Source organism: Seriola aureovittata, chromosome 2, assembly GCF_021018895.1.
Source record: "Seriola aureovittata isolate HTS-2021-v1 ecotype China chromosome 2, ASM2101889v1, whole genome shotgun sequence".
Classification (NCBI taxonomy): domain Eukaryota; kingdom Metazoa; phylum Chordata; class Actinopteri; order Carangiformes; family Carangidae; genus Seriola; species Seriola aureovittata.
Window position 1 is genome coordinate 21,792,506 of NC_079365.1, and position 17,396 is coordinate 21,809,901.

General features: G+C 39.9%; 1 protein-coding gene across 2 annotated transcripts in view; it reads left to right on the forward strand.

Moving 5' to 3' along the window:
* LOC130187259 (cadherin-22) overlaps positions 1-17,396 on the forward strand; it is a 220,257-nt gene that overhangs the window by 100,285 nt on the left and 102,576 nt on the right. For both annotated transcript variants that reach the window (XM_056404695.1, XM_056404701.1), the window contains exon 4: positions 12,223-12,346. The gene's annotated coding sequence lies outside the window, so the exon portion shown is untranslated. The remainder of the gene's footprint in view (positions 1-12,222; positions 12,347-17,396) is intronic.

A 17,396-nucleotide genomic window follows, 5' to 3' on the forward strand; every position in this document is an offset into this window, starting at 1 on the left:
AATGCAATGCAATGAATGGGTGCAACCTGGTGATCTTTCAGTTGACAGTTTGTCCCCCTCTCGCTGCGGCCTTTATTTTCTTGCAAGTGGTTTCTTCATTAAGTCCAATCCTCCACTTCAAAAATTCTGTCAGCCTTGAGAAAAATTGCATTTAATAACTGAGTCTATTAGTAAGTTGTATGACCTTTACTTTTTAACACTGTGTCCATGCAAAATGGTTCATTTTTGAGCATCTCTGTGAGTTTGCAGAGTATGAGTAAGACACATCTTGACCTTGACCTTTCTCTTCGGTGTGTGCTTGTGTGTATTTGAGCGAGTGAAAGGGAGCGAGAGAGAGAGAACCGTAGAAAGCCTGTGTATTTCTGGAACTATTAGATCAAACCAACTCTTACCAAGCAAGAGATGGTCGATATAATTCACCTGCTAAAAACCTGCATGAACATCGAACTGAACCTAGTGAAACATTGTGGTATATTAGTGTTTATATGACAAAGAATATATGTACATCTTTTCAGTCCGGAACTGATAATTCTATTTGGCTTTGTTGTGTCAATCTGGTTCTTTGAATGAACATCAAATAACAACATCTGCCATATCACACCTTATTAATTAATTTAATCAAATTCTAAGGTGGTGCGATCGCTGGAAAACCTCCATAACTTTACTTTGTTGTTACATCATTTATTCATGTTGCACAAATATATTCTCATGAATTAAATAAAGGACAGACTTCACTCAGAATGCAAAGGATAATTTCCCAAAACCTACCACCAACTATAAACAGCTGGTTATCCTATGTTAAATGTTGCTTTATTGTGTGAAAGAGGGGTCTTTGTCCTCCCTCAGAAAGTACTGAAGATAGGAGAGCTTGTGAGTCAAGGTGTCTGCATTGTGTCAGCTGTGGGGAAGTGCGCCCTCAACATGTTGTTAACAATGGTTTCTGTTTGCTGAGGACTACTTTGGGCCCTGCTCCTCCAGCATGTTTGACTCCCTTGTTTTATAGATTCTCCAGTCAAGACTGTGCGCACTAATGGGTGCCACTCCATTAGAACATGGTCGAACAGACAGGAAAGTCTGAAAGACCCTCTTACAATACATCTATCATCTTCTTCATAATGTGGCGGCCACAGGAGCTGCAGCCACTTGTGGAGTTTTCCAGCTGAACAATGGCTCGATTTGGAAGGGTCGATGAATGGTAGTTCCGACAGGGTCATTCAGAGCACTGTTTTTTTTTTCTGTCAAATGGCTGGAGAATTTGATGTTTGGGTTTAAAAAAAAAAAAACTCCAGGTCTGTCTTTATCACATTGTAGAGATAAAAGCCTCATGACTAAGGTCAGACGCTTTTTAATATCAGGGAGCTTTTCCTGGAGAGTCGACACTTTGACACTGAAGCAGCGCCTGTGTCTGCTTTCTGCTGCTTCCATTCCACTGTGCTGAAGTCTGACTGGAGAGACAGGCAGAGCAACTTTCAGATGCTGGCAGGCTGTGATTAGTCAGGCCTGTGCTCAGCATGCTGCTTATTCTCATATTAATTTTTCCATGTGCCAGTTCTGACAAAAGTAATGTGGTAATGGAGCACAATGATAACAGTAAGCAGGGGCCCTTGTAGCCGGCGTTGTACTTTTAGAGAGGACAATATCCTGCCAACACAGAAATGATTTTTCATACCATCAATATCTAGGTATCTGTGTGTATTTCCTCACTGTACCATGATGTAATTAAGGCAGTTTGACAAATGATTACGACAACACCAACATCCTGAATATTAATCTTTTCTTTTATTGTTGACAACTTCAGTTTTTAAAATTGTTTTTGTACGTATTCGTGGCACATATGATTACAGTATTCATGATTTTCTTCACAGTATACTTTGCATTAAATTGGATTTGGGTAGTCAATGAATCTTATTACAGTACCTATAAAGCATAATATCTAACATTAGGCATGGTGCGCGCTATTACGTTTAACCTCAAACAAAGCAAACAAATCTGATTTAAGTAATAATAAAATAAAAAAAACAGAGAACTTGAGGTCTGTGGCAAATCATAATAAAACAATTGTCTTTAAATTCAGCCTGAAAATCCTTCTGATAAATGGTAACAATGCTCAAGTATTTTCTCTCAATATCTTGTTTGCCTTTTTGTAAACGCTCTTGTACAATGTGTCATTGCTTCAAAAAAACCTTGCCCTTCAGTCTCTTTTTCTCGAAACCATGATCAATACTCAATACTTTTACCTGCTCAAAACTGCCATGTTCCCTCCTTTTACTGTACCTACACATCACTGGTCTCATGATCTGGGAATTCTTCAGTCTTCCCTGGATGGCCTTTATTTCCCTCCCAGGCTCCCCTCTTCACCACCCTTCTGCCTTATTTTGAGGTTTAAAGTATATATTTTTTTGGGCTTTTATGCCTTTAATGGACAGCACAGTGGAGAGTGACAGGAAACAGAGAGAGGGGGAATGACATGCAGCGAAAGGCCGTCCGATGCGGGATACGAACCGGGGCCAACTGCAGCGAGGACTGTAGCCTCTACACATGGGGCGCCTGCTTAAACCACTACGCTACACGACGCCCCTTATTTTGAGGTTTGACAGTGAAAAATTAACATTAATGTGAAGAAGTTTTGCATCTTTTTACTAGAATGGAAGTGGAATCCACAAAGACCCTGGGAATATGTTTTGCAGCTGTGTATTACCATTTTCCTGTAGCTGTTGCATTTTTTGAGTTGTCAGTGTAACACCGTATGCATTAGGGAGCAACATGGTAGCAGGTAGATCAGAGACAGGGGCTGCAGCTAATGGTGCTGGCTAACAAGTGACATTCTCTCATTAAGTGGGAAGATTTGTCTGTGTGGCCAGCTAGTTGGAGGACATTACACAAGGTCAGAGCCTCTGGCTGCCATGGGAGAATAAGTGAAGTAGAAAAGAGGCCGAGCAGACAGGCTAAAAGACAAGATACTCGCTGTGCTGTCTGAAAGCCTCTCTCCTCTCTGACTGGCAGTGCTTGATGTGAGAGGAGTCTGAAGTTTGGACTTTGGTCACTTCTGCTTTTGAACATGGAGCTATTTTGGTGCTGGATGGGACATGTGTGTGTGTCTACTGCAGGATATGTGTGCTGATTTATGTATCTATTTAAAACTGACTTTGCTGACCATCACCAAGAGGCCAGACAGATCCTCTTCCTTCCACAAGCCCTGTGGAAGGAAGAGGATCTGCCTCGCCTGGAGGGTTGCTAGCAGAATGGGAAATCAATAACGTCGATAGGATGAGCATTAGGATGGCCAAGTGGTTTTAACAGCCCCATTGTCATTCCACCATTTTTGTAAAGCAGTTTGTGGGCTATTCTTTCCACAGTCTTCAATTTTCAGAAGGCTGAGGAAGACAGACAGCGAGACAAAGAGAGGAGAGGGGCAAAGAGAGGGAGCCCTCAGACAATCAAACTGGAAGCATATTTCTGACACGTCTTCTGTTCGACAGCCACTCACAGGAGCTTTCAAGGTGTGATTTTTTTTTCCACACCATCAGCCCCTGAATTACACCATAGTTGTTTTCTCATCAGCACTGAACACAACACACAACTTGCCCTTCACCCAAGGAGGGTGGCCTTTTTGAGCAGGTCTCCTAATACTACTCTATACAACAAGTTAGCTTTTTTATTTATTTAATTTTTATTGTCATGAAACAGCTTGTTCAGCTCTACATGCCCTTTTGTGTTCAGAATGACGCATCAACTTATTTCTCGTAAAAAAAACAAATTCAGTTTTAATCTGTTCAGATGTTCTTCTTACCATAGTGGCTTTAATATATTGTATATTGTTCTAAAGCGTAATCTGCACCAATTGCAACAAACAACTGAATGGCCATGTTTTGTGCTACAGTACGACTATCAGTCTCAGATGAGAAAATGTGCCTCGATATCTACACAATCATCCGGGTCTATCTGGATTGGAGCTATACCCTGGTGTGAAATCAAAGATAAGGGGTGTAGGGCAACCTCCCTCTATCTCTCTGACTGCAGAGACAGTCATGAAAACTTAGTAACACAGACAAAGTATAAAACATTCAAAAGTAAGGGAAAAGCATTATCCTTCATGTTGTTCTAAAACAATTCTCATTCATTTCTGTGCAGTCAGTCAAACTGTTTCAAAGCTCCGGAGCAGAAACAATAATTGACATCAGGAAGTCTCAGTGCTGTCAGGTTTGGCTGTTACACAGTTACACTGATGGTCATTTCCCCAAATGCCACTGTTCTCATAAAAGCATCACTTTGAGGTGTCACTTAGCCTCATATCTGTCTAAAACCATCACATAGATCACCTTCTTTTTTTTGGTGACATTTCTTTAGACCAATTCCCTCTCACACAGATAGGTTAATCTAAATGTTAATCTGAATCTTAATGTCATCCCTCATTTTCACACTGCAGCTCTGTTCTGTACAGTATGTGCAGATGTGCTTAGTGTGCACAATTGTTTCAGTTAGACAATTAAATTCAGCAATCCCACTTCCCCCATCATAAAAGTGTGGATTATTATTACGGATGAAAGCATGGTTAATTATTGGTCCTGGGGAAAATGGGTTCTTTGTCACTAATAATTTCTCTCAACGGATGCACAGTAAGTCTTGTAAAGGTCATCTTCACAATGATGGCTGACCATTTCTGTTCCTCTTGTTCTACGTACACATTGTTGTTCGTTGACAATGTGAGATTCTATTATATTTGAAGCAGAAGTGCTTTTTGTCGTCAAGCGTTGGCAAGGAATTTAAGAAGTTTAGTCACGGGCAGGTACAGTAGTGATGTTCAGAGGTAAGCGAAGAGAGATCGGTGATGATGAAAGTAGACTGTGGATGACAAGACGAAGAGCAAACAGACAAAAGCAAGGATTAATAGAGGGTCAGTGAGACATTCACTCGTGCTATCTTATTACTCCCTCGTGATTCATGAGTCACATTGTCTTAACAGAAGCAGCGCTTGTAGAAATTTACTTTGTACTGCCGGCATGCTCTACAACTACAGCACTGGGGTCTCATTCTCAAGAGGGATATTTAAAAACAAGATTTGTTTCTGTGCAGCTGCCATCAATTACAGAGAGTCATGTCTTAACTTCCCTATAAAGAGATATAAAAGTTTTAACTATATGAAGATGAAAGGAGACAAGCATACAAAGGTGTACATCTATGTGTTTTTACTTTGAATACATGATTTTTCCGCTGTATTTCTAACACCTACTGTAATGTCACTGTCACTGTTCTCTAAAGATCTGGCAAGACACGTAAAGTCCATGCATTCAAGACAGTTGCTTGTTGTCAACTAAATCACATCTGCTCAGACCTATGTATGTGTCGCATATAAATTGTACAGTTCTTATTAGATTTTGACCTTCATTTGTTAAAAGGTAACTAGTACAGAAGAAGACAGAGATCTATTGTTCCTGTTTCTCTCTTCGAGGCTGCCATTTTCGGAGGCGTCTGAAACATCTTAATAAGGTCTTCTCTGGAAGCAACAGGGTAATGCTCGCATGCTTGCATGCAGAGACTAGAGGAGCATGCTTTTGAAAAATAAGAACAGCAAAAGTGTTTTATGGTAGATGCTTGGTAGAGGCAAGGTTTAAAAGGTGCTGCACTAAAAAAAGACAAAAAAAAATTAAAGTCAGACATACTGTACAGGTGGAAGAATATCAGTGTGAACAACATCATATAGACTCTACAGTTGTTTACAGACAGAAACCTGCAACATTGAGGCATTTCCCAAAACCTCAGCTGAGGCATACAAAATAGAAAGCAGTCAAAAAATGTATACTGTCTTGTGCTTTAGAATTCATTTTAAAGATAATTGACAGTTCATTCTTGACCAAATTTAAAGTCAGATTTCTGTGCTTTTCAATTTATTCTGCTCTTTGTCTGAAAGAATTTGGCTCCACTTTGTTTTAAATCTCTGAACATGTAGCATAGCCTTGGGGTTGCACTATAGCTTACTTATTTTGTAAGACTTGTCTCATCCATGAGGCTTAAATATCAGCACTAAAGATTTTCAGTCGTCAGCCTCACTGTATTAGATAGACCAATTTAACAGGGCTTCACTTCAGTCTGGCTCCATAAACAGATAAGAATGACCCAGAGCAGCTGAGAGAACCTTTTCCTTTCCTTGATCGTGTTATCTTAAAGGCATATTCTCTCACTTCTACCGGATGCTGTCATGTTCCTCAGCCCATGTTTTATTTCTCTGCTCTGCACAGGGGAGCCTTGTGCCAACTGAGAAAGGCAGGGGAAATTGCCCCTTCTCTCTCTGTCTTTTTGACTCACTGAAGAGTTCCCCTTTTCCTTTTCTCAGTAGTAAATAATGCTTTTTCATTGCATGCATACTTCAGCTCAACAGTGTGTTGAAAGCATTTTATGAAAATCAGGAGGTGTTTGAAGTTGAAGCTTATTCCAAACTTAAATCTCTTGGCCTGCTACCTCGGCCCCTCCCCTTTCCTCATTCTCTTTGATATGCAGGCAGAGTACACAGCACTGATTGAATTTGTATTCATTTTTTTTTTCCTCAGTCTTTTTCTTCTTTGAGACCTAATTTCATCAAATGCATTGGTATTACTGAATTTCTGGTGGTTGATAACCATCCCTGCAATCATTTACCCTTGATGTCTTTTGGAGGATGAGGCTGGATGAGAGAGAAGAAGAAAAGGTGGCTGATTGACTTAGATATTTGTTTTGCTTTCTAACTTCTGTTTGAAGTGGTATACACACGAGGGGGGCGGGGGGGTGGGTGGTGGGGAGGCGGGGTGGGGGGTGCTTATGAAGTCTTGTGAGTCTCTAAAGTTTCCAGTGTAGATTCATTTAGCGTGATATGCTCTTCAAAAATTTCACTTTCCCAACCACACTCAGTTTAGCTCTCCCCCCTTCCCCCTACAACAAACACATATCGCGTCAACATACTGGCAGCCAGTCTAACATTTTTTCATGTAAACGCACAAGAAGTCACAAATAAACACACTCGCACAATGCACACAACATTCATGCTTGAACACAAACAAAACACATCACTGAAGGCTCTGTCAGGCTTGTCAGATTTGACAGTCTGTCTGTCATTAGCATAGTTTTGCCTCACAAATCAATACATCTCTGGACGTGTGAGTCACTTGCTGAAGTTGGTGTCTGTTTGAAAGTGTGAATGAGTAGAGCACAAAACACAGATTGCAACTGTTAGTTGTTGAGAAAGCTTTCGAGGCTCGTGAGTCTGCGGATGTATTTAAATTTGGATAAACAGATAGAAACGGTGCACACTAAGAAACACACAGCCACATATGCTCTCCTTCTCCCACATTTACACACATGCACACGCACGCACGCACGCACACACACACACACACACACACAGTCACTGAATCATAACTTGATGTGTTTTTAGCCATAGGGAAGTCCTTTATCCACATAACTAGATTAACTCACAGTGAGCTCTGATCAGCTTAATTTGGATTCAGCCTACTTACCCCTCCCTGGTCTGCCTGTCAGTCTGTCTGCATGTTCATCTGTCATTCTGTCGACTTGAATGGCAAGATATTTGCTTGTATGTGTCTGTGTCACTTTATTTAACCATCTCTGTCTGTCTAGTCTGTACCAGGGATTACCACCGGCAAGTTAGACTTCCACTCATTTTTAGCTTTTCCTGTGTCTGTCACTCTTGTTTTGTTGTTTCTTGAATAACATAAAAATCTTAACCCATTGTATGAACAGATGAATGTATTATTGCATTTATTTGTCTTAAAAAGAAATACACTTGCTTCAGGTAGATGATCATTTCTTTTTCTTTTTTTTTTTAACTACATGTATTGAACTCAGTCTGTCTCCATGTCTTGGCAGAGTGTCAATTCACTATATTGACTGCAGCAGTCCCACAGTGCTTTTGGATTGCAGTGTCTTTAGGATGCCCCAGGGACTGACTGACAATAAAATAACATAGGGGATGAGGAAACTGTCAATTTCCTGAATAAATCTCTTATTTCCAAACAGTTTCGACAAAGAGAAAATTGGATACAGTTTTCAAATCTCATCCACTATTCATGACACATGATGATATTTGAGTATTGTTTTAATGCACCGACAATTCAGTTTAGTCAGAAGCTTTTTTTCATAGTTTACAATTTCTGTTAAAGTCAATCACTCATGATGTAATGACACCATTCAACTACTACAAACTAATAGACAATAAATATTTAATAGCATTGTTGTCTTGACTCTGCACCCACAACTCATTTGATCTCCCAATATGCTTGGGTGCATTTCCCCTAATTTTAATTGCTAATAGTAATTTTGGTAGTCCAGACAATCATAGTTCAAATGCCATTCAGAAAAACATTGTTAACGTTATACGTTGTTTTTTGGTTAGAACAACAGCTCCAATGACGCTTAGTTTGTCATTAAGTATCAAAATTCTTCTATTTGGATCATTGAAATAATGAGTTTGTAAAGTTTATGTTTGTATACATTATTTTATACTAAACTTGAAGTCACAAAACTAGTCATGTCTGCAAAGGAGTGGGTGTTGTAAGCTCATTGCCCTTGAACCAGTTCCCCTGATGATCTACTAGTCACTTAAGACTTGGTGGATGAGGAATTGGAAGAGTTTGGCCTTTCGGGACATGAAGACACTAAGAGTCCAGGAGTCCTATTACAAGGCTCAGCTTTTGTTCATTGAACTAAGGTTACAATGTGTAAGTTCCTTACTCTCTAGCTGGCAAAGATGGGCCTCAAGCCTCGTTCATTACTGAAGTCTGGAGAAAGACAGCAAGATGAGGGCGAAAGATGGAGAAAGGGATGGACACAAAATGGGAGGGGAGCAGGATAAGGAGGCATGGAAAGGGGAATTATATGAAGGGCCGGAGGGGAGGAGGCGACAGATAGTAGGACAGAAAGCATGAGATGCTGAGGAAAAGAAGGGGGATAGAAATAATGAGGGATGGAAGGAAAGTGGGGATAAGGGAGGAATGGAGGAGAAGGAGGGGCCAGCAAAGAGAGAGCTGAGTGGAGCTGAGAAGGCGCTGGGCCTGGGGGATTGCTGCGCGTTTATCCTCCTCTGCAGCAGGCTTCTGAAGCACTACCTCAGGAAAAGACTTTAAAGCAGGGTGGCTGCTGCTCTGCGCTGATCTGTTAATACCCGCAGATACATGAGTCTTCGCAATAGTACTCTGGGGGTGGGGTGGAGTGGGACAGTGTGTGTAAGTCTGTATGTGAGTTTGTGTGTGCTTTTTTGTTATGTGTTCAAGGATCATATCATATCTCTGCAGACGATATCCCATCCCCACTGCTAGCTTGCCCCAACTCACCCGGAGACATGAAGTTACCGAAGCGATTAAAAGATTAGATTGGACTATCATGTGGCTGTGTGTCAGCATTGTCACCTAAAGCTGCTGCTGTGAGGGGGGGTGGGGGTGGGATATGACTACCCTGTTTTAGGATCCTGTATAAATAGACTCCTGCCCTCTGGGAATTGGTGTAAAACTCCCTCAGAGCCACAGTATGCAGCAAAAAATACACACACTGGGAGGTGGAAAGGCTGTATGGGATTTGTGCTGGCTGCTTCACAGAGGACCATGTCCTTCGCTCTCAGGGGGGCCCGCATGATTAATTCAGTGAAAGTAAAAGTCCTAAGGGGGGATAAAGATGTAAGATGTGAAAGATGAGATTCCTTGTGTTTAGCCATCTTATTTAAAAAAGCTACATTTGAGACCATTTATGGGCTCAGATCAGGGTCAATAAGTGAATACTTGTGAATCTGCATGAGGAAACTCAAATAAACCAATAAATACCGGCGAATGGTTTTGCTTAAGGATGGAGTTAAGTTCAAGTCAAGGTTTAGGGTAAGGATTACGGTTAGGGATAGAGTGATTGTGGTTAATATAGGTATAAATCTCTATGGAAAAAGTCATTGTGTTCACAAAGTGACAAACACTAGTGAATATGTGCATGCTGATGTTCGTATAATTTCCTGAAGAGTCCTAAAAAATGAGGTGTTCAAAACTACAGGACAGCCAAATGAATAACAATAAAATGATTAGAAAAAGACAAATGCCACCACGAGAATGAAAGACTATTAAAGACATCACGCTGACTTGGTGACTGCTTTGTTATTGGTTTGAAGTCAGGGACAAAACTATAACAAATTGCCATTGCAGAGACAGGTAAATGATAACTTAATATGCTCTGAAATGATGAAAGCCACTTCAGCAGCACAGCAAAAGCAAAAATGAGATGAATAAAAAAAGAATGAGTGGAAGGACAGAAAACAAAACAAAACAAAACAATGAAACCATTGCAGGCCCAGTTCAGAATCCGCACCATGTCAATGTTTGATCAAGATAATCTCAGAGCTTCGGCATCTCCTCCAGGCCCTTTACAGCCGCTCAGCAATAATCTCCAGGAGAATCCTTTTGTTTTCCACTACAAACAATTTGACTTCATGCCTAAATGTCAAAACTCCATGTCACAGGCAATCCCGGCTTACTTGTTTAAACATTTAATCATTTAGTACAACATCCAATCAATTATTTTATTGATTTTCATGTTATCTCCACTTGTATACTGACTTCCCAGCAGATGAGAAAAGTGGCAGGATGTTACCGTTTTCTTTATTCCTCTGTTATCATCTCCTGTTCAAATATTGTTTTTCTTTACTTCTTTACACAGAGTGCTGTTGTCTTAAACGGACAAACATTACAGCAGGGAAAATATTCTTCTCAGATTTGCTTGATTGTGTCATTATAAGTCAAAATGTGGTGTCTGTGCCTGTACGCTGTTTGGTTGTTTCTTCGACCCAGGCCACTTATCCACTTGATCAAAATCACCTGTATTCTCAGATAACATGACAGGCTATTAGAAGGACATGGTTAACCAGGCGTGTGATATCGCCTGCAGTTGTCTTTAATGATCGTGTAAACAGCAGCGCTACTGGATCATTGCTCTGTTTCACATGCACGGAGCCTCTGCTGCTTGTGTGTAAGTGTGTTTTCTTATGTATGGTGAAATATAATCTCCTGAAACAACCATATAGGTTTAAAAATCTGAGAACATAGAGCACTGTAGAATCAACACATATTAGCCTCAACAGAAATGCATTGCTAATACATATTATATACTGACTACATTGCCATTTTAAGTGATTTAAAGAGCATACATGACATTCCAGCTGTAGCACAGAAACCTTCCAGCTTTCTTAGACTAATAAATTGTTTAATGACTTGACGAACACTTAAACACTTAGAAATGAATGCATTTGTGATATTAGATTGGTTATTATCTATGCAGCACAACTTGTTTAAGTCTCCTCGGGAATATGTCCTTAAAAGTGTTACAGCTGCAGCATACAGCAGACTTTACAGACCAAAGAATAGGTGTTCATTCCTTTTGAAGTCTTGAAATGATACGTGTATGTACTCGTATTTCCGTCATCCAAACATCTACGCAGCTCAGATGACCTCCATTCCAGCCAGTTGAGCAAGATTGTAAATAATGTTCCCACTGAATTAAGAAGCCTAAATCCTGGAGCTTCATCTTGCTGACAGAGTCTTTGGTTTATAATCTGGACACACACTTACAGGGCAAGCAGGTTTCTTCAGATGGCTTTTTTGTAACGCCATCATAAGGATAAAGTTTGTGTGATTAGATTCCAGTTAGACTGTAATTAAGTTAGTTAAATAGCTGCACCACAATCCCTGGGGACCCCCTGCATTTTACGCTAAAGGTAGGGGAGGGAAGGGTTTGTGGGAGGATGTGATTTGGAGACGTAAGGCAGGTAATTAAATGAAGATTGTAGACTATTGAATGATCTCCTGGGCAAATACAGCACCTCCTCTTCTTCCTCCCCCCCCTCCTTCCCACTTCTGACCCTCACTCTCCAGCCTTGCACCTGAGATGAAGATGACAGTTAATGATGGTGTTTTTTAAAACCACTTTAGCACTTGCCCTGTTGCTCCCGCCTGCTCTCTCCAGATAGACCGAGGTTTTTTTTTTTTTTTTTTCGCCTCTTCTTTCATCCTTTTTCAACCTGGGTCCACACACCATTTTTCTCTATGTTCCATTAGCAAATTGCCTCCCCCTTTCTCTCCTCCTTGTTTCCACCTCCCCACCTGCCCCTAACCCTCCCATTACAAATCTAACTGGAGAATTTATTTGTTTAAACTTGGGGAAAAAAACAATGAAGCTCACTCCAGGGTCTGTTTTATTTTTCAGAATTTGGAGAGGAGCCACGAAGCTAGAGAGAGACTAATGTTGAATGGCATAGTAAAGTCAACCTGAAGTACCTGAGAGCCATCATTTGTGTGGAGTGGCAGCAAGGTCATCTGACTAAGGGATGGTGAGTCTGTTATTTGCATATGCCGTGGGCTATGAGGTAATAAGGTCTGCTTATCCTCTCCATTTTAATCATTTTAAAATGTGTTAAGACAGCCATTAGTAAACTGACCAGCAGACTGTTTAATTTGCGTAGCTATTATGTATCTACTTTCCTTCTTGTGATAGCCTGGAAAAGATAATCCTACACATCTTTTTTGTACGACACAGAGAGAAAAATACAAGCTATGTAATTTTATTGTCAATCTGTACAATTAATGTTGATAACTGTGATAAAACTTTAATTCTAGTATTACATATGGTAATTGATTGACAGGCCATAAAAGCTAGTTTGCATTGAGAAAGTCCTAATAAGTAAAATAATTGCCCTGTAAAACATAGAAGAGATAGTATTAACACTGTAGGCAAGTCTGGGTAGCATATAATCACAGCAAAATCTCGTGCTGAATAAATACATTAATGTGATCCATTATTACCAATCAATCTCTTAAATTTGCTACATATTTGTATGCAGAGCACAACAGCTGCATCACATTTGGGGTAATCAACACTTGATTACCATAATAAAATAAGTCAGTTAGTTAAAGCCGAGTCGATTAAACAGAGAGAGAGAGAGAGAGACACACAGTGTATCCTGTCTATGTGTGATTCGCTCAATATTCTGTCCTCATTAGTGTTTCACCACAGTATGTGTATTCCCAGTGCTCTGGATTACCCCACATCCAAAAAACTGCTGAGTCAGTCAGCTTAGAGCCCTCACAGACCGCTCCTTTTCTTAATGTGTCTAGTCCTGTGTCAGGTCTTTGGATATCAGGGTTAATATCTAACTGAAGGATCCAATCTTCGAGATTATGTGTGTTTGATTTTGTTTACACCATCTGCCATCAGATGTAATTGAATGTACTGCATGGTATAATCTGATACATCCGGAGGTGGTGTTTTGCTGCCACTGTCGTTTTGTGTGTGTGTGCGTACGTGCGTACGTGCGTGTGTGTGTGTGTGTGTGCGCGTGTGTGCGTGCGTGCGTGCGTGCGTGCACGTGTGTGTGAGAGAGAGAGAGAGAGAGAGAGAGAGAGAGAGAGATAGAGAGAGAGAGAGAGAGAGAGAGCAGTGTTTCATAGCCCATAGATGCCCTGTAGGAATCTAAAATAGCCTGTAGGTGTCCTGCGGGAATCAGTACTGGCCGTATGGTAAATCATGCTCTCTGAGCTAAAGTCTTATCTCATTAAGGTGATAGCCTCTGCATTTGATTAAGGCGTTTAAAGATCCCACACATCCTAATGGACATATTATAAGTTGGTATTCATCAGTGTATCCACATTTGATTAAAGATAATGCTTTACTGCTGCTGTACTTGGAACAGTTATATGAGCTTTCCTACTTAAAAGTTTACTTATTAGTAATTATTGTGATCATATAATTCTTTGATTTATCTTTTATTTATGTTATGCATGTTTTATGTTTATGTAGAAGTAGGTTATCTCTGTGAACATTTAACACCACAGTCATTCCTCATTTACCTTAACCTGAGGCAGCTGGTACTGCTGCCATGTAGAGTGATGAGTGAGCAGGTACGGTAGAGGTTCAGTGTCAGGCTCAAGAACACTTCGACAGGGCACAAGGTTGCGGCTGGGACACCGCGGCACTTGAGGTGATTTAATTTTCTCTATTACGATCAGGTGTCTCCAACTGGCTGATATACCACCATAAGATAGTAATTTCATTTGTTCACATCTTTTTTTATGTGAAATACAGTTACTACTATAAAAATTATTATTCCAGTAAAGAGTTTTGTATCTTATTTATCTCCATTCCAGGAATAGTTTGACATTTTGGGAGATACGCTTACATGTTTTCTTGGATAGTTAGATGAAAGAAGATCAATGCCATACTCATATCTGTCTGTTAGATATAAATGTACAGCCAGGTAATAATTAGCTAAGCTTAGGGGAAAGCAACTAACCTGACTTTCCACCTGCTAGCACCTCCCTGTACAAAAAACAACAAATAGTGATTTTACAGGGAATTACATGCTGGACTATTTCTTAGCCAGGTGCAGCATGGTCCTGTGGTCTTATCATTACAGTGAGGTTGCCAGGCAACCAGTACAACCTTTTGTTTGTATTGCACAGATTAAACTAATTAGAATGTTTAAATTTGTGAGCTTAAGAGGTGCTTGTAGGCAGTTTTCATTTTAACCTTTGGACACAGCTGTGCCAGATGTTTCACCCTGCTCCCAGTATTTATGCTATGCTATTTAACCAAAATATAGTGTTTTATACGTCATTCTGCCATTATGCATGCATATCCTGCCAAATTTATCCAAACTTAACATTAATACCTTGCAGGGATATAGAATGCTACAGGAGGAAAATGCATTTCATGTGTTTATACACGGTTTAGCAGCAACATTTGTCATCAAAAACGCAACAGCTACAGTAGACTTCAAAGCTAGATCCTGAGAAATACAAAAAGAGGATGTTACATGTGATTTGCTGTGTTTTTATTTTGTTTTCACCCCACAGAGGATCTGCAGTTCAAAGAGGTAGAGTAGTGAAAAGTATGTCATTGGTACCAAGCCAGGATAAGGTATTACTATCTTTAAATCCTTTAGCACTGATCAAAACCAGACTTACTCCACACTTGCACACTTACCCACACACACACACAGAAACTGGTACATACAACACCACACAGCCCATCACACACTAGAAACACAAAGTTATGCTTTGATGACAATAACCTGAACAATAACACCAACAGCAGTGACCTTTGTGGTCCGGTTCGCAGGCCAGATGACAGTCAGCAGTAGATCACACCATGTGGCGAGGGATGCTGTTGTCTTGTAGTGCCTCTCTTTCATCCCTCTGTGTTATTCTTTATTTATTTTTGTCCATTTTTAACAACTGCAGTATTATCAATAATGCATCAACAAACAAGGCCAAAACATTGTTATTTTGATCCTCTATTGGTCTCACAGATATGGCTCTAATACTGTAGATGCAGTGTTCTTGTGCACAATGACTGAACCCTTGAACTATTATAAACTTATGTGTTGTTTTACATTCTACATTTCTGTTTTAATCAGTACTATTGTTAGTCTTGGAACAATAAGTTCATATTCAAATTTAGTCCTGAGGAACAGTTTTGCTTGGGGGCTCTAGAATGATGGGAGATGGGAATTGCTCTTTAGAGTATGTTGCTTCAGCCCCAGAGGTTTAACAACTAAAGATTTGGATTAACTTCTTCAAATGAAAATATAACTGTTGAGTCTGCATGTCTGCGTTGGAGGGTTTTTAGCAGCTTTTCCGAATCTCAAATTCTCACAATTTAGTAAAATTTGTTATATGCAAGCTCTAAAAATGTATGAATATTTACAGCACATCTGTGTGTGAGGATGTCCAACCATATAGGTTTCTCCCATAAGTGTGTTTGCACATCCACTTGTATCCTGTATCTGTAACTGTGTGTGTGTGTCAGAGAGTGGGTTAAACTTTCTGAGTTTGTTTGCTCATCCTTGTGTACTCATATGCCTCCATATGTCTCATAATGCAGAAGACTGGCACACATCATAGCGTTGGGAGCTGGGGAATTCAGAGCATTCTGCCACATTCATCAGTCCAAAGAAACAGACAGAGAGAACTTATGTGGCTGTGTTTAGCGTATTACACAAAATAAAGAAAGATTTCGACTGTGCATGGGGAGAGGCTGCCTCACTGAATGAGGAATCCGCTGTGGAGAAGATTCAAAGGGGCAATTTTACACCAGCTTATGAGCAAGTGAGTGAATAGAGGGATGCGCAGTGCCTAGAGACCACCAGATGTTACACGAGGGAGTCCATCTACAGCAAGACTGACCAAGGGTGGAATGATTCTAAATTGGCTCTGAAAAATTGGGTCCTCACATACAAACAGATGAAGGAAATATGTAGCGAACACTGTGCTTTAAGAAAAAAATGGTTGCCAGTTTGATTCAGTGTCTTTTTCATTACCTCTCGAAAACTAGACCACGGATTTCAATCACATTTGGTGGGAGGTCCAGCCCATGGGCCAAGGAATGATTAGTTTTAGTGCAGATCCCAATTTAGATCTTTAAAGGATTTCTTAACATTACAATATTTTTATACATTTTTCCATCAACTCCTGCATTTAATTGAAAAAAATTATCCTACCTATTATTATAAAGTAAAAGTAGTGAAAATTAAAGATTCTTAGCATATTTCTGTTATTGATAAAATAACACATACAGTACAGAGGAGGATGCCGACTTGGCAGATGTACAGTGTGTGCTTTTGAGTGCCTTCTAGTTTTGCAGCAGAATTGCAGAAGACTGATGAATCAGCAGGGACAATGCCTTCATACCCGCTACAGTGTAATATGACGAGGGATACTGTATGTTCACTTCACAACCACATACAGTATAGTGTACATTGTTATCACTATACACTTATATCTTGGCTTGTGACACAGGTAACTTTATGTTACACATTCAGGGACAAACCTTTAACATTAGTTGCTGCCTTTTAACAATTTAAAATTTTCTAGTAAAGGCCCTTAGTTATAATCAGTGAATCCATATAACACAATATTTGATCAGGGTTAGACTGCCTGTTTATCAGCACATTCAGTCTGTGTTTATGTAGAGTATTTTTTTATTCAAGTCTGGTCAAGTGCCACACACAGCTTGAGAAATTATATAATATAAAGGTCATATAGGGAAACAGAAACCTGGCCTGAACAGCCTAAAAGCATGTACAGGTAAATACCTTGTGTCATATGTCCTTTATGAAGCCTACCTGGCCATCCCATTTGCTGTCAGTACATAGCAAAGACCTTGGGGACAATGTCATAGTGAGGTTGAAATCAAACAAAAATAAGAACTGTAGGTAACATGGTTACCACCAAAGATATAAATGGTCAACTTTTTTTTTCTAGCTACAAAAGTGCAAAGAAACAGGATGATTTCATACTGTAATTCAAAGATACTTCTTCAGATGGATAATCTTATAAACACAATAAAAACACACCCAAATATGAGACTGCTGTGTGTTCAAA